The sequence below is a fragment of the Pan troglodytes genome, chromosome 5, assembly GCF_028858775.2.
Source record: "Pan troglodytes isolate AG18354 chromosome 5, NHGRI_mPanTro3-v2.0_pri, whole genome shotgun sequence".
Lineage (NCBI taxonomy): Eukaryota > Metazoa > Chordata > Mammalia > Primates > Hominidae > Pan > Pan troglodytes.
In genome coordinates this window covers 16,114,531-16,139,390 of record NC_072403.2, presented here as the reverse complement: position 1 = coordinate 16,139,390, position 24,860 = coordinate 16,114,531, and positions in this window count along the sequence as shown.

Sequence of the window (24,860 nt, the reverse complement as noted above, 5' to 3'; positions counted from 1 at the left end):
AGTTGGATGCAGCCTTGTCCCATAAGCATCTTACATCTACTGAGATTTGGCTGTAGTTAGAGAATGAAGAACGCTGTATAGCAGACTAAGCTTCTTTGGTGGGAAGAATAGATTTCCTTTAGTTTCTTGAGAATTGCCAATTTTATTTGTCTTTTGGTAGCAGTAATTGCGTTTTTTACACAACCATTGTTGTATCCACAAAATGGCCTTAACATTGGGATACTTTATAATACCATGTTTCATTTTTTTCTAGTTACTATACATTTATTTATTTAATTTATTTTACTTTAAGTTCTGGGATACATGTGCATAACATGCAGGTTTGTTACATAGGTATACATGTGCCATGGTGGTTTGCTGAACCTAACAACCTGTCATCTAGTTTTTTTTTATTATTATTTTATTATACTTTAAGTTCTGGGATACATATGCAGAATGTGCTGGTTTGTTCCATGGATATACATGTACCATGGTTGTTTGCTGCACCGTCATCTAGATTTTAAGCCCCGCATGCATTAGATATTTGTCCTAATGCTCTCCCTCCCCTTGTCCCCCACGACAGGCCTCAGTGTGTGATGTTCCCCTTCTGATGTCCATTTGTTCTCATTGTTCAGCTCCTACTTATGAGTGAGAACATGCGGTGTTTGGCTTCCTGTTCCGTTGTTAGTTTGGTGAGAATGATGGTTTCCAGCTTCATCCATGTCCCTGCAAAGGACCTGAACTCATTCTTTTTTATGGCTGTTTAGTATTCCATGGTGTATATGTGCCACATTTTCTTTATCCAGTCTATCACTGATGGGCATTTGGGTTGGTTCCAAGTCTTTCCTATTGTAAATAATGCTGCAGTAAACATATGTGTGCATGTGTCTTTATAGTAGAACGATTTATAATCCTTTGGGATAATACCCTATTTTCTTGAGTAGAAGACATTATCCATTGCAAAAGTCCCTGCTATTTTATGTATCAGGAAGAAAGAAAAATATCACTCATCAGTTTAGTGATATTTAGGACATCATTCATTGTAAGATGCTTTCTGATTTCAGAAGTGATAAATGTGAAAAATTGTCAGTCTTAGAATTCATGAATTTAGTAGTTACGTAGACTTTTGTTTTCTGTATAATCTAATTCAGTTCAGCCTGCGAGTATTAAGTGCCTACTATTTCCAAATGCTACTGTGGTGGACTCTGTGAGGGATGCAAGGATTTTTGCCCTTACAGTGTTGTTTCTTCCTCCCAACCCAAAATCCAAGAAAAAATGGAATAATATTAAAAGAAAGTTATAAACAAAGTGCTTTGTAGGATTTGGGATTAGTTACTTCTTGCTTAGACTTCATAATTGAGTTGAATTTTAGGTGACAGTTAATGAGAAGAGCCTGGAGGCTAGAAGCATTAGTAGGAAGTATAGTAGGAAAACACAGCGATGAGATGCTGAGATGCAGTGGTTGGAATTAGAATGAGTTATCGGAGTAGTTGGAGGTAAGAACGAAAAAGCAGTAGAAGCTGAATTGCAGAGGACCTTGGATGAGGGGGACCTTGGAAAGAATTTGGACTGTGGACAAAGAAGTTATTGCAAATTTTTGAGCAAGAAAATGATGTGACCAAGCTGCCCTTGGGGACGATTACTCTAGCGGCAGTGTGTTGGGTGACTTGGAGGAGCAAGAACAGAAGCTGAGAGAACAGAGCAGAGGGTCCTGAAAATGGTGAGACAGGCAGTGAAGAGGGCTGGATTCAGGCTGTCATCCCAATAAAAGAGGAGGGGTGATGTCACTAGAGATGTGGTCGAGGTGGAATGAACAGGGCTTAGCCATTGTTCAGCGGCAGATGGGAAGAAGGGATCAATGAACACCTTGGGTTTTAATCTGGGTGACTGACAGGATTACAATACCGTAAATGGCAAAGGATGGGGAGATGGGCAGGAGTAGGTTTGGGGTGGTGAATGGAAGGGTAAGAGGAACAATAATTTCAGCTTTAGGAACAGGTTTGAGATGTTGGTGGAACATTCCGCAGAGTGTTGGAACATGCAGGGAGACTGGGCCAGGAAATATAGATCCGGGGTGGAGTTGGAGTGGAAACTGACTAGAGGGGACTGGCCAGACACGGGAGATGCACCACATGCCAGGCATTGTGTGGGGCGCATTGTTGAGTCAAAGAGGCTAATAACTAAGCCAATGGTTAGAACTCAATGCTGTAAGCGCTATACTTCAATATACATGGAGAATGACTATGGTAACACAAGAGAGGAAATGGCTGGGGAGAGTCAAGTCTGTCTTTAGCTGTGTGTTAAAGGCTGAGCAGATGTCTATCAGCTTCCCAGGGAAAGAAAATCATTGTAGACAGAGAAAAAGCACATCCAAATGCACAGATCGAAATTGTGCCCTGGACTTGGGGAGCGGCAGTGGTTTGGTTTGCTGGGAGATAGGGTTGGGATGGGAGAGAGATAAGGAATGGATCATGCAGAATACCCTGCTTTCGTGTCAGGAAGAGAAAGAGAACACAGTGGTGGGGACAGAGAGGAGGAGGGAAAAGGAAAGCCAACCAATCGTGTAGTGTCTCGAAAGGCAGACTCAACTGATCAGAGACAGAGGCTTGTTCATGAACCTGGATTTCTCTCTTCATTTCTCTGTGCCTCATTTCCTTCATCTGTAAAAGGAGGGTTTGAACCAGATGATTTCGAAAGCCCCTTCCTGTTCTGAGGTTCTGTCTGCTTCACCAACTTTGGGAAGCTTTATTTTCTTTTCGGGTCATGTTGAACAATTTAGTGTTCTAGTAATTAGAGTCTAATTGGAAGCCCTGTGACCTGCAGGGGTAGCACACATCCTAACAGGGGCTGACTTACTTGCAGGGCAGAGTTCCTGCACTGGGAGCATTTCCTCATTAGACCTCCTCAGGGGGCTGCACCCAATAGTCATTGACTCCTTGGAGTGGGAGAGACACACAAATATTTATAAAGGTCATGTTGGAAAATATTTTAAAACAATTGAACTGCAAAACATGTGTTTAACATTTATAGTGTTTGGACTGGAAAAGATACTTTTAATCATCCTTGTTCTTCCTGGAGTTTTACCAGCTCCTTCTATCCCTTAGAGAGCTTCTTCCCATCAGCAGCAAATAGCAAGAGATTTCTAGCAAGAGAGGCATCTGCACCATTCCTTGTGATTTAGGTGAAGGCTCAATTGGAGTGCATGTTTTCAGATCCTAGTAATCTTAAATAAATAATCCAAGCCCATGACATTAATAAAAGCAGTAATTCTGTCAAGTGTCCTTGCTAACTTCCTAAACTTCTGAGGGACCAGAGCTGGTGATTTATGAACACTGCCAGAATCTGAGCTGTGGCGTTTTTTAGGGGATTCACTGGGAGGTATACTTTTAAGGGTAATTACCATGTGTCAGAAAGATGCCTTAGCTCCCTTGACACCGTGTGCTCCATTTTATTTCAGAGGTCAAATGGCAGAAGAATTATATGTGAAAGGGTACCCTTTTCACGTTTACAAGTAGAAAGTAAATGTTGTAATATGCTAGGCTTAATTCCAACTTTACATGGCAGTCAATTAACTCCATGTGTACCTTGCTGCCACAGGTTGGCTGAGATTAGCAGCCATTGATCGCAGTCTTCCCATACTTGTATGGAAGAGAGATGTGCACATCTGCCATCTGTACAGTATGATATCCTACTGGAGTGTTATCGCAAGTTTCTATGGAACTATGAAGGAAGTGCACCTGGCCCAGAGTGGGAGAGGTAAAGAGACACATGGAGGGCAGGAACATCTTTATGAATGAGGTCTTGCGTGAGCTGGGTCTTAAATAATCAGTTGTGGTTACCTAGGTGATACGCAAAAAGGATGACAGTAAGAGAAAAAGCAAGACACATGTGATCATGCAGGGGGTGCTAACAACAGGCCTCTGGTTCGGAGCATGAAGGATGAGGGGGAGCTGCTGGAGATGAGGCTGTGAAGGTAAGGGACGGTGGTCAGCCTGGCAGTAGAATGGAAATTCCTTCTCTGCTAATAATCTGGTTTTAAAATCTGTTGCTGCTCCATCTGATGAATGTAGATGTGAATATGGGCCCTTAATAACTGTATCAGTCCCTTATCTTCCCAAGTTAAACTAGGCATGGCCAGGCTGTCTTACTGACTCCAAGCTCCCAACCCAGTTCTGGAATTGGCTCTTGGATCTGCACCCCTTGTCGATCTGCACCCCTTGGTTTGTTTCTTTATGGACTGGTCCCAGATTCTAATATCCATCTCATCAGCTGAGATGGGTGTCCCTGGTCCATGACCCAGACACTCAAGTACAGTTAGGAAAATCTCATTGTAGGCCTCCCTGCCCCCAAATAATCAAATAGATCCCTTATAGACTGACCCACTCTAGTTCATGCTAAATTTTGCTAAATCTCTTGAATTTGGTGTTTTGGACCACATCTTCTTTTCTCCCCCTTTTATCCTGATTACTTTTCCTTGTTCTTCTCTGCAGCCAGCCTCAGGAGGCCCTCTTCTTCCAGCTCTGAACCTCTTGCTGCTAGCTAGGTGAGGTTGAGTTGGTGAATACGTAATATATCTTAGTGTATTCAGATGGTTATAACAGAATACCATAGATTGGGTGGCTTGTAAACAACAGAAATGTATTACTTACAGTTCTGGAGGCTGGGAGGCCCAAGATCAAGGTGACAGCAGATTTGGTGTCTGATGAGATTCCACTTCCTGGTTCATGATGGCTCCTTTTCATTGTGCCCTCACATGGTGGAAGGAGATAGGGAGCTGTCTGGGGTCCCTTTCATAAAGGCACTAATCCCATTCATGAGGGCTCCCTCATGACTTAATCACCTCCCCCAATCCTCATCTTCAAATACTATCACATTGAGGGTTAGGATTTCAACCCAATAAACTTCGAGTGGACATAAACATTCAGCGTATAGCACGAGATTAGGGCAAAGTTCTCCAGAACTGGCAAAAGCCAGTTTTCAGCAGTTCCAATGTCTACTCATTCCTTTGCCCTGCCTCGACTTTCCAAAGTCTGTGTCCCATTAAATGCATGTCAATTTAATAATGAAGCATTTCCTAATGTGTGTTTGGAGGAATGGTAGATACTGCAGATTACACGATCATTCTTGGGGATTCACAAATATTATTAGCATATTAAAAGGGCCTGGAAACTCCTATGGTCTAGAAATGTGTCTAATTTGAGTTGAGCATTTCCAAAACAAAACAAAAGCATTTCTTGTACCACATAATCCTTTTTTTCAATAACATCAAATCCCACTTGGAGCTAATGTTTAATGGAACACACTTAGGGAATATGGTTTGAAAGCATTAAAATTCCTTTCTAGTACTATTGACTGAGGGTGCTAACCTTCCACATGCTGGCATTCCTGAGGGACTGGGAAGAGTATCTTAAATAGAGTTGTAGCAAGCTCATTGCAAGATTCGCTGGGACAGTGTCTGCAGAAACAGGAAAGGTTTGGCAAACCTTGTTACTTTTCTTGCCCAGCATTAATTTTCCCCTCTTTTGTGAATAGCGTCCTAATTTTCTTAGAAAATTTAACTTCTAAGGCTGATTCCCCCCCAAAATTTATATGTTAAAGTCCTTATTTCCAGTACCTTGGAACGTGACTGTATTCGGAGATACGGCCTTGAAAGAGGTAATTAAGTTAAAATGAGGTCATTAGGGTGGGCCCTAATCTGACTGGTGTCCTTATAAGAAGAGATGAGGACTCAGACACACACAGAAGGAAGACCACGTGAGGACACCGGGAGAAGATGGCCATCCGCAAGTCAAGGAGAGAGGCCTCAGGAGAAAGCAACCCTGCTGACACCTTATCTTGGAGTTTCCGATGCCAGAACCATGAAAGAAGTTTCTGTTGTTTAAACCCCTCCACTCTGTGGTACTTTGTTATGGCAGTCCTCACAAACACATACATAAGGTTAAAGTGAGGGTGACTCCACTGCTTGGGTGCACGGGTAGAACAAGATATGACAATAGCCGCAGTGATTCGCTTTGGGTTGGTCACATAACTGAAAATAGGCCAATGAGATCCAGCCCCAATTTTCTTGCACTGCCGGAAAGAGGTATCCTCTTCCTACCGGAGTTGCTAGTGGATAGGAGGCTAGCCGGAAGCCATCTTGACCACCATGTATGGAGAGAGCCTGCCTGAGAATAGACCCGGAAAAGAAACGGTGGAGCTGAGAGTAATGTAGAGTAATGTAGAGTCACATTCCCCATAATAGCATTTGAGTGCCTCAATCTAGTCATGCCTGAAGTTTTCTACCCCCAGGACTTTTCAGTTATGTAAGCCAAAACATTCATTCCCCATCCACCTTTTTTTTTTTTTTTTTTTTTTTTGGCCCAAGCCCATTTGAGTCGTTAAAGAATCTCAAATGATGTATAAAAATAGCAAACTAGCCTTTGCGAAAATGTCCATTAGTGTTACATTGTTACCGCACTTTTCCTTTTCTTTTTTTTTTTTTTTCGGAAGCAGTCTCACTCTGTTGCTCAGGCTGGAGTGCAGTGGCGGATCTCAACTCACTGCAACCTCCCCCTCCCGGGTTCAAGCGATTCTCCTGTCTCAGCCTCCCGAGTAGCTGGGATTGCAGATGCGTGCCACCATGCCCAGCCAAATTTTGTATTTTTAGTAGAGGCGAGGTTTCACCATATTGGTCAGGCTGGTTTCGAACTCCTGACCTCAGGTGATCCACCCGCCTTGGCCTCCCAAAGTGCTGGGATTACAGGCGTGAGCCACTGTGCCCGGCCTGCACTTTTCCTTTTCAAATGTCTCTGAAATAGTCTCAGAAACAATGATCTTTGCTCCATGAAATGTATGAGACTTTTATCAGATGAAACTCCCAATGGATTCCGTTTTGATGTATGTTTATGGTCAATGCTACTGTGTCTGTATTGGTCTGGGTTAGTCTGAAGTGACACCGCCAATCATAATTTGCAGTCAGGCAGGTCACTTCACTCATTGCCTCACATTTATAGCATGTGTCTTAAAAATATTATGATGTCATGATTAATACATTGAGTCATCATAAATAAAAGTTCTTTATAAACAATTTTGTAATTACCTATAGACTCTTGGATAAATAGTCTTTCAGGACTATATTCTAGGTTTCATGATGCCTTAAGGGATATTTGAATTTAAGCCAAGGCATCCAAAGATACACAGCTCTAGGGCATAAGAAAGGGTTGTCTAGAATGTAAATTCCTGGATGGTGGCAGTGAGGAAAGCGTCTGTGAGCCCACGGCCCTGGTGCTGAAAGCCCACCATGGCTCAAGCCTTGCTGCTTGCATTCACCTCATCCTGCCAGGGAACATGGTTGGCTCCTGTCAGCAGGTGTGGTGCACCAACTTCAGAGGAAGTATTTGCAAAATTTAAGAGAATGGAAATTCATGCAAAAAAGTTTTTTTTTTTTTCCTCTGAAAACATCATCCTTTAGTGAACATGGGCCAAAAACCTTGTCACAACAAGCTTCCTTTTGAAATAGATAGTGTTTACTCTCCTCTTATCAGTCTGGCAACCTGGCAAGCACCTTTCGTTCATGTGGTGTCCTGACACTTCCCCATGGTGCCTGGCCAGCGCTCCGAAGTGGTGAGGTGCACACCTTCGGCCTTGCACAGACCATGGAGAGATGCTGTGCCTCCGGTGCTCACCTTCCCTGCCACCACATCCGTATCATGGGTGAAAAGCCAGAGTGGCTGCGGATGAGCAAGAAAAACACACATATTTTTTCTAGTGGTTGTACTTCTTTCTTAAAGACCTTCCCCATGGATTTTCATATTCTAAATTCATTTCTGCCCTTGGTGACAATTTAGCAGTAGAAAATGCATTAGCTAGATTTCCTCCCTTCTCACAATTAAGAAAGAGTATGCCAGAATTTATGGGAATGGTTAATGAGATTCCAGATATTCTGATATATGATTTAATAAATACAGATTTGAGTGTAATATGAAGTATATGACATAGAGAAAAAAATTTCAAAGCTGATAATTTGCTTTTTTCTTTGTAGTCTTTTTCTTTCCTCCTTTCTCACTTTCTCTTCTCTTCTCTTCTGTTGTCTTCTCTTTTCTTTCCCTTTTATTTTCTTGTCAGGGTCTCACTCTGTTGCCCAGGCTGAAGTGCAGTGGCATGATCATGGCTCACTGCAGCCTTAGTCTCCTGGGCTCAGGTGGTCCTCCCACCTCAGCCTCCCAAGGAGCTGGGACTGCAGGCATGTGCCACCATGGTCGGCTTTTTTTTTTTTTTTTGAGATGGGGTTTCCCTGTGTTGCCCAGGTTAGCCTTGAAGTCCTGGGTTCAAGCAAGCCTCCCACCTTGGCCTCCCAAAGTGCTGGCAAATTTTTTAGCCCTGAGCCGCCATGCCTGGCCTTTGTTATATTATTTTTAAAAATATGAATCAAGTGATAATATGTCTTAAAATTCTCTCCATAATACTGGGCTACTCTCTAGAAAACAAAAAAGAAATAACCTGTGTGTAGTTTTATTTATTTGTTTATTTTTTTAGTTCCATTTGTTTTGTTTCCTGTGCTACCTCCAGAGTAAGACAGTGATGGTCAGGTGTATAAACATGGACGGTCTAGTTGGGGTTGCTTGAGCCCAAATCCCAGCTCTGCCAGTTTTTAGCTGCAAGACTCAGGACAATAGATTTAACCTTTTCTGCCTCCGTTTCCCCATCTGTAAAGTGAGGCTTAAAAATAATATCCAGCTCATAGGATTATGGTGAGAATTAAATCGTACAGTCAACATAAAGAATGTACCACAAAACTTGGTATAGTGCACTCATGGTAAAAACTTGCTTTTCTTACCATTATTATTATTATTCACAGTTCCTGGCACCTTGTAGGTACACAATAAATGTTTGTTGAGTTAATCAATTTTATGTAGCATTCATGATATCGATGTGTTTGCATTCTCACAAACTAAACAGAAGTGTGAAAAATATCATTTTCATGCTATTTAAAGTCAAATGTATCTTTTTCCTGTGAACCACAGGCAGCATAATGCTAAAAAAAAAATCCCATGGCACATTCAAAAGTGCATATGGAAGTGAGGAAGGTAGAAGAAAATGGCCAGTTTGGGAAGTAATTAATGTACATGGAAAAACAAAAGCTCTAAATAAAACAGAAAGTTGAATCCTTTATAACGAAATGCCCAGGCCATGCATAGACAGAAAAACTTACTTTATAAATTAGTTTTGTAGAATTTTTGCAAGGTGCTAAAGCAATTTAGTGTCAGGATACACTGATTCTAATAAAAATAAATTAATAAATTTAAAACGTTCAGGGACCTATATTCAAAAGCCACTAGGCATTTTAATAGGAGATAAGTAAGAACCATTAATCATGGTTTCCACACACTTTCGCACGTTACCCTAGGCGACTGTGGCCAGGCCGAGGAACAGTGCTATGAGGGTTCTGCCGGTGCTGGATAAAATAATGATTTTATCTGCGTGTTCTGCAGTCCACGTTGTCTACACTTTCGTTCTCTTACAAGTTAAGTACAAAATTGTACCTATTGACAACTTAATTTTTTCACCTTTTGGCCCTACCCTTAGGAAAAGGTAATAAAATCAGTGAAATGCATATTTCTTTTCTACTTGCTTGGCATAAATTAGTGTTCACATTGAGAGAGAAACTGGGAGAAGCCCAATTGTGCACTGGCCTCATTTACCCATTGACCATGTTTCTATCCGTGAAGTGAGTTCGGAGTCACAAAGTTTATTATTAGAATAATTAACTTTTCTAGGGTCAGAGACTTCCTTGAGAATCGGATGAAAATGATGGGCCCTCTCTCCTCAAAGTGGACACTGGGAGTATGGTACATTCAGAGACTCCCTAAAAATCTACAAATGCCATCTTGAGATCTTCTGTGCAGAGTACCTTTCAGATGTCATGCCTGCATTCCAAAGCAGTGATGACTACATGGAGAAAAATTCCAAGAAATGCCAACTGGGGAACAAATTGGTAACCTCTCCTTAGTCTCAACTCTTCTAACTCATGCTTCCCATGAAATCTCTGATGTATTCACACACAGAGGTTACAAATGAGCTTGATTTCATTCCTAGATTCAAAGACTATTTAGTCATAGTTGCAGCAGAATTCTGTGTTTCTCATTCTAAGCAGGGCTTTAAAACAGAGCATGTTGCATTATCAGAAAAAGTATTGCAATTTCTTCCTTAAATGTTTTAACTGTAGAGTCAATCCCCGAATCACAGTTATGGGTACAGTTATGACATGGTGTCTATATGTTTATCTTTCAAAAACTAAACAGAAGATGGACAGCTCTGCCCATCTTCATTCTTCCATGGTTCCAACCAACTACTGCAACGGCCCCTCTACCTCAATAACAGACTGAGTTCTATTTTCTTTCTCTAAAGTTCTCTCTTCCCAGGAGTGCCAGAGAGTCCATTTTCAGTCATGATTTGATGACTCCTATATAGTAAACCTCCTCTATGAGTGAAATAATTGAACCTAACACATTTGCTAGCCTTATAATCTTAACTAAATCACTGAACCTTTTTGGGGTTTAGTTTTCTGCTATGTCAAAGAATAGAATTGGACTTTAATATCTAAGCTTGAATTAAGTTTAAGATTCTATAATTTTTCAAACACGTGTATATATGTGTGTATACGTGTGTTTGTATATATTGCTCAGACCTAGTATTTTGTAAGCTGCTGATACCTTCTGAAAGAATCTCAAATACTCAAACATACCTTTTTCTTTTTAGCACATATTAAACATGCAGAACCATTTGAATTATCATCCAAGTAAGCTTGTCACCCAATTAAAGCATCTAAAGGTCACTTGCCAATTATTTCCTTGCAGTAGCAAGTCTGGAATGTCAAGTTTTGAAACATTAAAAAAATTGTGATTTCTTCATATACATTAGTTTCAGCCACATAAGTATAAAATTCAATGCATAAATAGCTACCCTGAGATATCATTTAAGAGAGAATTTGTGAGGTTCTACAGCATCAGATTTACCAGACAGGGGGCCTCACTGGTACACTGCCAGCACCCCACCCTTCATATGGTAGCACATAGTAGGTGCTCAGTAAATACTGAGCAAAGGAAAGGGTCTAATAACTGATACAGGATGGGTGTAAAGTCCAACAATTATTTCTGGGGAGAAGGAATTAGAAATTGAAGATCAAGTGTTAGTGGGTGGCAATCAGGGTGAGAAGAGAAAAGACAAGCTGAAAAAGGAATGGTAACTGGGGGTAGGGGGAGGTCATGAAACTGATGAGGTATACCATGAGGGAAGGAGCAGATAATGAATGTATTTTGCATATATTTTATTTAACAATGTGTAATTTTATTTATAGCAAAATATAGAATGCCTTGTGTCCTCCACTGTTTAGATTAGTACCCATTTTACTGAATGAAACAGTCTTTTGAGTAAATGGAGACTTGTATGTTTTTAAACACCCAACAGAACCTCAGGAAAATTGCCTGAAGCCACAGGGTAAATTTCACAAGCTGAACAAATCTATGCATGTATGTGTGTAAGGTCCATCCACTTTAGCATCTCTCCTCATCTTCAAATCTGATTTTCTGTTAAATTTATCAATATTAATCTGCAGGTAAATGTTTTCAGCAAAAATTATGATATCAGTTAGGAATGTATTCGATTGCAGGTATTGAAAGGGCCTGATTTAAAGAATATAAACAGATGTCTAGAAGTAAATGGCTGCTTGCATTGATTCAATGGCATCCTGCAATGCCACTAGATGCCCAGGCTTCTTGCCTTCTTCCACTCTGTCATCCCGTGTTTGTTTGATTCCATTTTCATGGCTGCAAGATGGTTGCTGTAGCTCCAGTCATCACAACTACATTCAAGATGGGAAGAAAAGTAAGTGTGTGTGTGTGTGTGTGTGTGTGTGTGTGTATTAGGGGGTGGTAGTGGAGAGATATGCTAACTACTCCTGTCTCCTTTCATGAGCAAGTGTTAAAGGTTTTCCAGAGCACAAGTGAGCTTTCATGTATATTTTATTAGCCAGATGATTTTACAAAGCTATCCTTAGAGGTAAGAGAGAGTGAGAGAGTGAACATCTCATCTGGGGCTGGGCACATTGCTGTTCCAACATCATTTGGGTTCAGGTGACAAGGATGAATCAGAGAATGGAAATACATTGAGAAATCAATGGCACTTGCCCCTGCAACAATGCTGGAAAGATGGTAGAAATCAGAAGAGTGAAAGCAAAAACAATAAATATCTCTCCTATTTGGTGTTTAAATCCAGTCTTATTTCCTGCAATTGCCTTGAATAGGTGTTACTGCTTGCTTGCTTACCTCAGGAGAACATTTAGTGAATAATGATGTAAGTTATGTTTAAGAGTTTAAATAACAATGAGTCAGATGCATACTGTGTTGCAATTTGTTTGCATACATGAATTTTAAATTTTCCTTAAAATCATTAAATATATTAAACTTGTACATAAACTCACTGATTTGCACATAAACAGTTTTGGAATTAAATTCCTGCTTTTTGGTTAATAGAATTGAGAATGTGGCAATATTTTACATGTAGAAGTGCTCAGGGAGAAATAAAAATTTTGTCTACTGTACATAAGTCAGAGAAATGGAGAAGAAAAGGCAGGAAGGGGAATAGAAATTGTTTAGATACCACAGGATGAGAAGGAGAATGGAACTTAAACTGTCAATAACAAAGATTGTAGCAGGAGAGGAAAGGACAGAAATTAAAAATGTATTGAAGTTCTGTTTATTTTTTAAATTTAACTTTTACTATGGAAAATTCCAAGCACATACAAAAAAGAGAGAATATAGTGCAATAAACCTGCTTGTACCTATCACTTGGCTTCAACAACTATCAACGTATGGTCAGTTTTGTTTCATGTACACACTCCCCCACCCCCACATATACTGAAGCATACCTCAGACATCATGTCATTTCATTAGTATCTATGTAGCTCTTTTTAAATAAAACAATCGTTTTTTTTTTGTTTGTTTGTTTTGAGACTGAGTCTCTCGCTCTGTCGCCTAGGGCGGAGTGCAGTGGCACAGTCTTGGCTCACTGCAACCTCCACCTCCCGGGTTCAAGCAATTCTCCTGCCTCAGCCTCCTGAGGAGTTGGGACTACAGGTGTATGCCGCCACACTGGGCTAATTTTTGTATTTTTAGTAGAGACAGGGTTTCACCATGTTGGTCAGGCTGGTCCTGAACTCCTGACCTTGTGATCTGCCTGGCTTGGCCTCCCAAAATGCTGGGATTATAAATAAAACAATCTTTAAGCATGTAGTTATCTTTGGAATCAGATAGAGCTGAGTTCAAATTCTACTCTGGCACCAACAATTGTGGGGGCTTGGGTAAATTCGTTAATTCACTCCATACATATTTATTAAGCATAATCTGGGAACAAAGAAGCAAACAAATAGACAAAATCATTCCAGGTAGAGATAGATGTAATGAAGGATATCAAACAGGACAGTGGAACCAAGAATGACTGGAGGTTTACTTTATACCGCATGGTTGAAGAGGGATAAACCCTTATCCGCTATACTGGGGCTTACTCATCTACAAAAATGGGATACTATGACCTGCCTCCTTCAGCTCTTGAGAATAAATTAGTATTTGGGAAAGTGCTTAGCAAAGGCCTGACACATGGCCTGCTCTCCGTGACCATGGAAATCTCCCTGATTCCTGAGCACCAGAGCATGGGGCAGGGAGGGCAGCAGTGATGGTCTGGTCTTCATTTGGATTCAAGGTGCATTTAGGTATGCTAGGCTGATTGTCATGCTCTAGGCTGGAGCCCTGTAACAACTCAATCACCTCTAATTTTACTCCTCCCCAAGGCACCTTATTCTAGAACTCCAGGAACCCTTGGAATTGCCTCCAGAAAATAAGGTTGTATTGGACCTTTCTTCTGTTCCTCCTTCCCCCACAATTTTGTGGGAGTAGCTGGCTTATAAATTCACAGAATTTTTATGTAGAAAATACTCATTTGTTTACTGGGGTGAATTTTTGAGGAGAGCTGCTTAGTCTTCCATTACATTTACCAAAAAAAAAAAAAAATCTTTTGAGATTGAGTTTTACAGTTTCCAATTTGGCAGACACTTAATTCTAATCCAAACAAAGAGCTGCTGGCAGTCTATCAGAAAAACAGAAAATTTTAGGTTCTAGAAATGGCTACTTTCTTGGGATTTAATGATCTTTTTCATAATATTTTAGCAGATCAACTTTTATTTATATTAAATGTAGGCTTTGATCCAAACTTCATGTAATGAAGCAACAAACAAGAAAAAAAAAAATTCAATACAGTCATTCACTTTCTTTAGATTTGGGTAAATGCAAGACCAGTAAGCTGCTGTTTACACAAATACTGCTTGTGTATGGCAGAGTAAATTCGAAGAACACAGGCTCTCATTCTGAAGAAACGATTAAATGGTTTTAGCTATTCCTCCTTGCTGAATCCTAAACTGGAACAATAAGACGACTGAGAATGAATGAGCTTTGGGACTAGCTTATCATTTTTTCCCTGCAATCATGATTACATGTAGCTTTTACCATGGCTTTTTACCAGTTCCATCAATGGATGAGGCTCACCCCAGCAATTGGCTGCTGGGCCAATGAGTGCTGTTGGTTGAGCTGAGCACAGACTTCTTCTGCTAGGGCTTGCAGCTGACTGGCCCCCTTTTAAATTAATTTCTCTTTAGCTTCCCCGACCACCAGTGCCCACGCAGAGCTGGTTTAAGCCTTTAGAAAATCTCCTCCGTATTTCCCAGGGAAAGTCTGTTCCCCCCTCCCCCACCCCTCCAGCAGCCTTCCATTTTATTTTCTGAAGGCAGCTTCTTCCTGGTGCACTCCTCTAAGGTTGAGGAGAGCTGATGTTTCCGGAATTGGTGGGTTCTTGGTCTCACTGACTTCAAAAATGAAGCCGCGGACCGTAGCGGTGAGCGTTACAGCTCTTTAGGTTGCGCGTCTGCAGTTTGTTTCTTTTGATGTTCGGATGTGTTCAGAGTTTCTTCCTTCTGGTAAGTTTGCGGTCTTGTTGGCTCAGGAGTGAAACAGCAGACCTTCGCGATGAGTGTTACAGCTCTTAAGGCAGTGCGTCCGGAGTTGTTCGTTTCTCCAAGTGGGCTCGTGGTCTTGGTAGCTTCAGGAGTGAAACTGTAGACTGTCACAGTGAGTGTTACAGCTCATAAAAGAAGTGTGGACCCAAAGAGTGAACAGCAGCAAGATTTATTGCAAAGAGCGAAAGAACAAAGCTTCCACAGTGTGCAAGGGCACCCGAGCAGGTTGCCACTGCTGGCTTGAGCAGCCTGCTTTTATTCTCTTATCTGGCCCCACCCACATCCTGCTGATTGGTAGAGCCCAGTGGCCTGTTTTGACAGGGCGCTGATTGGTGCATTTACAATCCCTGAGCTAGATACAAAGGTTCTCCATGTCCCCATCGGATTAGTTAGATACAGAGTATCAACACAAAGGTTCTCCAGGGCCCCACCAGAGCAGCTAGATACAGAGTGTCGATTGGTGCACTCACAAACCCTGAGCTAGACACAGGGTGCTGATTGGTGTGTTTACAAACCTTGAGCTAGATACAGAGTGCCGATTGGTGTATTTACAATCCTTGAGCTAGACATAAAGGTTCTCCACGTCCCCACCAGACTCAGGAGCCCAGCTGGCTTCACCCAGTGGATCCCGCACCTGGGCTGCAGGTGGAGCAGCCTGCCAGTCCCAGTGCCATGCACCTACACGCCTCAGCCCTTGGGTGGTTGATGGGACTGGGCACCGTGGAGCAGGGGGTGGCGCTCCTTGGGGAGGCTCCGGCCGCACAGGAGCCCATGGAGGGGGTGGGAGGCTCAGGCATGGCGGGCTGCAGGTCCTGAGCTCTGCCCCACGGGAAGGCAGCTAAGGCCTGGTGAGAAATCGAGCGCAGCGCCGGTGGGCTGGCACTGCTGGGGGACCCAGTACACCCTCCACAGCCGCTGGCCCGGGTGCTAAGTCCCTCATTGCCCAGGGCCAGCAAGGGCTCGCCGGCTGCTCTGAGTGCGGGGCCCGCCAAGCCCATGCCCACCCGGAACTCCAGCTGGCCCGCAAGCGCCGCGCACAGCCCTGGTTCCTGCTCGCGCCTCTCCCTCCACACCTCCCTGCAAGCTGAGGGAGTGGGCTCCGGCCTTGGCCAGCCCAGAAAGGGGCTCCCACAGCGCAGCGGTGGGCTGAAGGGGTCCTCAAGTGCCTCCAAAGTGGGAGCCCAGGCAGAGGAGGCGCCGAAAGCAAGCGAGGGCTCTGAGGACTGCCCTCAGAGCACAGCCCTCAGAGGTGAGCACGCTGTCACCTCTCACTGACATGCACCACCTCGATCTTCTCTGACTTCCTTATCATCCAGATTTGTGTCTCTGGCTTTCTGTAATCTGGATCTTTCCATCTTTGTCTCTTTCCCTTCTCTTCTATTAACCTTTGATCCTATTGAATCTCTCATATATGGTGTATTTCTACTGAGTCTTCCTCATTTGTGAAATTAATTCTCCTTGTTCTCTCTGCATTTCCAAACCCTTTCTGATGGTGTTAGTTGTCTCTTGCCGCCATAACAAAGGATCACAAATGTAGAGGCCTAAACCAAGACAAACTTATCATCTGAGTTCTGTAGGTCAGAAGCCCCGCACGGATCTCACTGGACTAAAATCGAGGTGTAGGCTGACTCCGTTCCTCTCTTAGAGGCTCCAGAGGAGAATTTGTTTGCTCTTTCCTGGGGTTGTTCACAGAACTCATTTCCTTGTGGTTGTAAAACTGAGGTCTCCATTTCCTTGCTGGCTATTAATTGAGGGTCGTTACCAGCTTTTAGAAACCACTGCATTCTTTGGCTTGTGGCTTCCTTTTTCCAACTTCAAAGCCAGTGAAGGCAGGTGATATAGTTAGGCTTTGTGTCCCCATCCAAGTCTTATTTGAATTGCAATTCCTATAATCCCCCTGATTCCCACATGTCAAGGGAGAGACCAGGTAGAGGTAATTGAATCATGCGGGAAGTTTCCCGATGCTGTTCTCATGATAGTGAGTGAGTTCTCACGAGATCTGATGATTTTATGAGGGGCTCTTCCCTTTTCACTTGGCACTTCTCCTTCCTGCTGCTTTGTGAAGAAGGTGCCTTGCTTCCCCTTTGCCTTCCACTACGATTGTAAGTTTCCTGAGGCCTCCCCAGCCATGCTGAACTGTGATTCAGTTAAACCTCTTTCCTTTATAAATTGCCCAGTCTCAGGCAGTTATTTATAGCAGTGTGAAAACAGGCTAATACAACAAATGAGTCCTTCTCATGTCCTTCTCTAATCCTCTGCTTCTCCTTTTAAGAACTCATGTGATTATATTGCACCTATCCAGGATAATATTTTAAGGTCAGCTGATTAACAACCACAGCCCTATCCACATTCTTAATTTTGCTTTGCTGTGAACACACCACATCACAGTCACAGGTTCCTTGGATCAGGACGTAGACATCTTTAGAGAACCATTATTTTGCCCACCACTACAACAATATTAAAAAAAATTATATATATATATACACACACACACACACATATATATACACATATTGTTTCTTAAGAAGACAATTATAATACATATTTGTTGTAAATATACATTAGAATTAATAAATAATTAGTTAATAGAGACATAATGGCTAACATCTGTATACAGATACACGTTTATTTTCTTATTTATAAAAATGGCTTCATTATATATGTTCTCATTCGTATATATACACAATTGTATATATTTGTACATATTTGTATATATTTGTAATATATATTTGTATACCATCATTTGTATATATACTCATTATATATATATATGTACTCATTTGTAGACCTTTTTTCCACTTAACATTGTATTGAAAAGACTTTCCCATGATGTAAAAAATTTCTTTACATTATTTTTACAGATGTGTAGTATTTTATTGTATGAAGTACTATAATTTGATTAATCTCCTTTTGTGGTTTCTGTTAGTTTCAGTTACTATAAAATTGCCACAATAAACATATAATACTCATTTAAATACCTGTATAAGTCCTATTTCCTCTGTCACTTTCCTATACCTTTAATTTTCAGGAAAAGCTTTATTATTGTTATTATTTATTTATTTTTTTAGAGCTGGGGTCTTGCTTTGTTGCCCAGGCTGGAGTGCAGTGCTGCAATCCTAGCTCGCGGCAGCCTTGAACTCCTGGGCTCAAGTGGTTCTCCCACCTTAGCCTCCTGTGTAGCTGTGACTATGGGCATGGGCCACCATGCCGGGCTGAATTTATTTCATTTATTTAATTAATGAATTTATTTATTTTAGAGATGGCATCTCACTGTGTTGCCCAGACTGCTCTCAAACTCCTGGCCTCAAGCCATTCTCCCACCTCAGCTTACCGAGTTGTTGGGATTATAGGCATGAGCTGCTGCGCTCAGGTGAAAACTTCATTTATTTAAATTTTAAGGAGCTAAATATTTGAAACTGACTCAAAGAGTTCTTTATTTTCCTATTTGATTTTTAAATATTTGCATTTTGAATCTCTCATATATTGATTCATTGATTCATCCTTTGAATATTGTTCAAATCATTCTACTGAGCCTTAACCCACAGGGCTAAAATTTCCTGTATCTTCTCTCTAGCCCTTTGCTTAGAATCTTACAGTGACACATCTGATATCTACTAATAACTAAACAGGTGCTGAATAGCAAATGACAGTACTGGCTTCTTCGCCTTAGTTTACATTGGCTTTGGCTCAACATCCTTTGCCCTGGCTCCCATTCCTCTCCTTTACCTGTGCCTGGTGAAGAAATTAATAGTCTTTCAGCTGTATTTATAAATAAGCATAGAATTATGGGAACCAGAGCAGATCAAATGATTTATGCAGGGTCATGGGCTCAGTTCACAGGCAGGAGATTTTAGACTCCACTCTAGTATTTACATGATCTGCAACAGAAAATTGGAAATGCTTTTTCTTTATGAATTTCGAAGTCTTACTCGAGAACCCGAGAGTTGTCAAAATCAGTCTGATATTTTTTACCTCCCGATAATAAATTTAACAAAGTATATCTGTGCCAAACAAAATAGTAGAAGTTATATTGAATGCAAATATAGAGAGACATAAGATCTCAACCACAGGATGGGCACGGTGGCTCACTCCTGTAATCCCAGTACATTGGGAGGTTGAGGTGGGCGGATCACTTGAGCTCAGGAGTTCCAGACCAGCCTGGACAACATGGTGAAACCCCATCACTGCAAAATAAATAAATAAAAATAAAACAAACAAACAAACAAATAAAAAATAGGCTGCGTGTGGTGGCTCACTCCTGTAATCTCAGCGCTTTGGGAGGCCCAGGTGGGTGGATCACTTGAGGCTAGGAGTTCAAGACCAGCCTGGCTAACATGTTGAAACTCCATCTCTACTAAAAATACACACACACACACACACACACACAGACACACACACAAAAATTAGCCAGGTGTGGTGGCACATGCCTGTAATTCCAGCTATTCGGGAGGCAGAGGCATGAGAATCACTTGAGCATAGGAGGCGGAGGATGCAGTGAGCCAAAATCGTGCCAATGTACTCCAGCCTGGGTGGCAGAGACTCTGTTTCAAAAACAAATAAAAATAAATAAATAAATAAAAATTAGCCAATGGTAGTGGCCTGCACCTGTAGTCCCAGCTACTCAGGAGGCTGACATGGGAGGATCGTTTGAGCCCAGGAAGTCAACACTGAGTGAACTATGATCACACCACTGCACTTCAGCCTGGGAGTCAGAGGGAGAAGCTGCCTTAAAAATAAATAAATAAATATATAAATACATAAATAAACAAATGAACATTTAGAGGTGAGAATAATAGAGAAAGTGCTATGATTACGTCTTCTAGCTTTTAGAGGCATAATTTAAAAAATACTTTCTGTTCTGCAAGTGTCAGTGAAAAAGTTATTTAAATTTTTAAAAACCAAAATGAACATTCCGTTTGTCAACTTGAGACCTCAAATTTCTCCCTATCTCATGATGTGTTTTCATTTTTTTCCTATCTCACATTTTTTCTTTGAAATTACAAAAAAAAAAAAAAACCCAAAACTGAAGTATGACTGTTGATAGTGATGGTATATGAACTAATAACAGCATTTAGGAGGATCATTTTCCAATGTAAATGATTAATATATTAATATCTCTTCTCTTCCTCTGCTTCTTTCTTCTCTTTCCCCTCTTCTCACTGTTATCCTTTTGGTGGTGTGGTGGCAGTAATTCATGGTGAGATGACCTTTTATATTTATTTTTGTTTTTCTAAGATTCTCTCTTTTCAATAGACTGCTTAATGAACACAGTTAATCAATGATCGCTTGTTAGCAATAACTTGCAGATTGAAAAAGGAAATCTCAGTTATTGGTGGCAATGTAGGGATTGGTGGGAAACTGATAGGTATTGAAAATTCTGAGCTAAGAGACTAAAAATGGTAGACTGAGCTGTTCAGCTATGTATTGCCATCATGGCTTTTTTTTGGGGGGGGGGGGCGGATGATAACCTAAATGTAACCCCTTACTTAATTACACTGGTAATATTTGAAATGGCCTGAGGTATGGAGTCTATGAGTAGATAGAAATTAATGGTATCCATAGGCCCTGTTAGAGGTGCTTGGAAAAATTAGGGAACATGAATAAACAAAACAAACCAAAACAGTCTATCCTCTTGTGGTTGGGAAGAGACAAACAATAAATGAAAACTTAATAAAAAAGCACATGATCTAGTGTAATAGAGTATAGAGTTAGGAGGTGATGGGTAGGTGGTAGAAAGAAATAGGGAATCTATAGTGGAGGACTGAAGGGTGGTTTGCAATGTTAAATAGCATGGTCAAGGGAGGCCCCATCAAAATATAAACATTTTAGCAAAGACTAGAAAAAGGTGAGAGTATTTTATAGCCTAAAAGGGAGAAGAAGGTTCTAGGAAGAGAAGCCAGCCAATGTGAAAGCCCAGGAGTCAACTGCCCATTCAGATGCTCCCTCCCAAGGGCATTAGCGAGTCCGCTGTTGAGATCTCCGTGTTATACTCCCCACTGCCCATTTGGTTTTAGCCTTTATTCCAGGGTTCAAACTCACCATTCAATAAATACATTCTAGTTTTTCCCTTGATGAATATGGGAGCAGGAAGGGTGATCATCTGCATCGTTTTGAGTGAAAATCGACAAGACAAACAGTCCTTTCTCTTGTTAATATCAAACAACTCTTATAACTTTGGTTATTATGCTAACAAAGCCTTACCAAAGACTGATAAGACTGTGGCCTTTTTAATCCTAATTAGCATGTTCCCTGGCTTTAGGAAGAACATAGGCAAAGCCACAAAGAAGGGGAAGGAAAGGAATTCTGGAAATAAATATTTTTAGTGAATCCTGCTTTAGGATTTTTGTATTTTTCAATAGGTGTTAAATTAAGTTTAGCCTAAACCTGCCTCCTTATGTATTTTAAGTTCAGCCTAAAGGTTTCTTCGCGCATGGTGAACTGTAACCTAACTGGATGTGTTAACAGACTGTAACCTACTCTCATGCCAATCACTGAGTTTTGGCCAATCAAAGGCGGCCAACTGTTCAAACCATGTTCAAATGAGGCAAACACCCAGTTGCAACCTCACTTCCTTTTTCTGTAGTCACTTCCGCTTTCCTGTCCATAATTCTTCTTTGACCAGGAGGCAGTGCTGGAGTCTCTCTGAACCTATTCTGGTTCAGGGGCTACCTGATTCACGAATCATTCTTTGCTCAATTAAACTCTGGTAAATTCAATTTGTCTAAGGTTTTTCTTTTAACATAGAAATGGCTTCCATTATAAACTGTGGTTTTCATAATCTTGGCTCTGGGTTTTCTATGAATTTGTGATCAGTTTCAGTGTGAAAAAGTCTGGCGCTCCCTCACCCTTTCACTAATGGTGTGATTATAGCTGAGGTGAAGAGATGGGTTCTGAGGCTGGAAAGATCAGAGACCAAGGTGGTCTTGGTGTGGGAGGTAATAAATACATCCAGCTGAGGGTACCTGGGTGAGAAGGAGCGCAGACCCTTCCTTCAGGCCAGGGGAGTCCAAGACTGAAACTAGTACTGAGAAAGAATAAACCCAAATTTATATGAGAAGACAGAAGCAGCTCCTTTATTACAGCCCTACAGTTATGACAAATGAAGACACATCGAAGAACAGATAATGAAAAATTTTGAATTATTGCCATTGTTTCTCATATTCCTGAGACTCTTGAATTAATATAGCAAACCAAGTCTGAAGATAAAAAGCCAGAAGCTTTATCAAATACATTATGTCTGGCAGAAAGTCTACACTGAACTAACTCAATGTCCAAGTAGTGGCTTGGGTTTTTTGTAAGAAGTGGCATGGATTTTCCTGGGAGGTCTTAATTTGCTTATCTCTTCATTTGAAGCCAAAGTGTATAACTACAGATGACTTCTGTACTTTTTCTATTGGGTTGTTATATTTATTTCTTCTTTATTTCTGGTTTAGTTTTCTTTACTTTCTGGAGGAAGCAGGAAGTTCTTTTCTCTAGATCGCAAGAACATTTATCCATAATGGAAAGGGAGAAGGAATAAATTTAATGATAAATCTTGAGTAGCAGTGTCTCTAAAAAGTAGCTTTTAAGTATCTATCTGTGCAGAAAGCTCATCTTGGGCAAGAGTTAGGCATTATGTAGATTATAAAATATATGCAGTAGAATAAATGCTTTAACTTTACACTGAAATTGTTTTAAAGGCCAGCTTTAATTCCAGATTTATTCTGTTGTTTTCATTGCTATACAAATAAGAATATAATATTTTCTTTCTCATTTGATTCCCATTGTATATAAATCTCCACAATAATATGAATTGCTAGTTTCATAGCCAATTTTTAATTTTTAATATTTTTTAAAACATAGAATTATACATTTGGTAAAGAGTTAGGATTTATACCTTATAGACAAGGAACTGTTTCCTGATTTTGAAAAAATTTCTTCTGGCTGTTTTTATATATTGATGTATGGAAAATGTAACTTGCTCTTTTTCTGTTTCTAAGTGTCTTCATATTCGTGGTTGTATTTTTATCAGTAAAATATAGTTTGTTTACAGTTATCTAATTTCTGATTGTCATGATCCATTTCTTACAGGAAAGCTATTTATCAACAAAAGCAAAAACACAGTATATCGAAAGCATGTAATCACTTTAAGTTTGAAGATAAAGTTAAGGTTATGGAAGAGTTTTCTAAGATTCTGCTGAGTGGAGTAGAGAAAAATAAAAAGGTGCAATAACCCTATTTTAATAAAATCTTTTTCCTTGCTGTTAGTATTGTGGTTATACAATAGGTTAATTCAACATACATGGAGGCTTATGGTTCTTAAATATAGAAATTGTTCCATTGCTAATTTCCCCAAAGAGATTACTGCAGTAAATGCTGTGAAATGTATATTAAAAACAATACATAAAACAGGTCTAGCCCTTAATAATTCCTCTCAAACCCGAAGATCTTTAAGTTCTGTTGTTATACTGTTGAGCTTGCAAAACAAACTAACAAACAAAACAATCACCACCTAAAAATCTTATTAAAGTAAAATGAAATGATAATCTGAAAATGGCAACCTATTTTTTCCCCTTTTCCTTTCCTTCCTTAAACTTAACCTAAACTATTTTTTTTTTTTCTTTCCTGGTAGTTTTAAATACTAAAGGACAACTAAGTACCTTTATTTTAATATTCATTATTTCTCTTATAGTCTCATAAGGAAACAATCATAGATTCATTTTTTAAAGCCCTAACTATGATGTGATAAAGTTAAAAAGTCACTGGTATTTTCCAGGTTTAAATGTGGTCTTTAAAATAATTTAGGTGTGCATCTGTGTGTTTTGTTGGTGTGCAACATATTTTCCGTGAACAACACAACAGCTAAATCAACTCTGCATGATTTTACCTCCTTTCGGCACTCATGCATTTATAAATAAATTATATCAGCTGTGTACCTACTTTGTCACTTTCCACCATGAGCTCACACAACTCACCGTATAGCAGACATTTGCAAAAGCGGGTGTTAAATTTAGACCAAGTTCCAGGAAAAGCAGTTGACTTTCTTACCTCAAGGCATAAAATCATAGGCCCTTTGCCAGGTTTGTGGACACTTCATTCTTTACTAAGCTAACTTCTCTCTCCGCTCACCTCTGTTCTTTTCTCCCTCTCCCTGTCTCCCAGGGCCACTCTGGAAGAAGAAAGAACCACCCAGTTGAGCTGGTCATTCACTTGTAGGCATTAGAATGGCAGAGCTGTCACCTGTGGGCTGTTTAGGCTGCAAACATTACTAAGCTGCTTTACACAAAGTTATGTAAAGAGCTGTTAATGTTCCCTGAAGACTTTCCTGCCATGCTGGCTGTACAGGCGTTTGGAAAGAGGCAGGTCGAGACGTGTGTGGACGCTACCCCTCGCTATTTATGAGCTGAGCAGCTTGCGGGGAAAAGCTGTCATTTCCCCCCGGGTGTGTAGAACCAGTTTCTCCGGCATGCCAGGCCACGAAGCTGAGGCTTATCCAAAAGGAGGGGCGGGGAGGAGGGCTGCAAGGAAAGCCAGAGATGTATCACTTGTTTAAGCTCTGAGTGGGGAGAGAAAGTGAGGATAAGAAGAAGAAAGGAAAAACTATCTTAGAAAGTTCTCTCAATTATCTGTGGTTTCCTATGGTGGAAACATCTTCTCTTTTCATTCAGTGGAAGTGGAGGGAAATGTGGGAATTAAGTTATGTGGAGAAGAAGCAGGATTTACTCACAAGCTCACTGGCTGGACCAAGTCATTGGCAGAGATAATTCCCGATCGACTTTCGTCCCTTACAGATTAAATTTATCTAGAAAAATCTCAAAGTTATCCAAACTGACTAAAAATGCCCTTTTTATTGTGGAAAAGA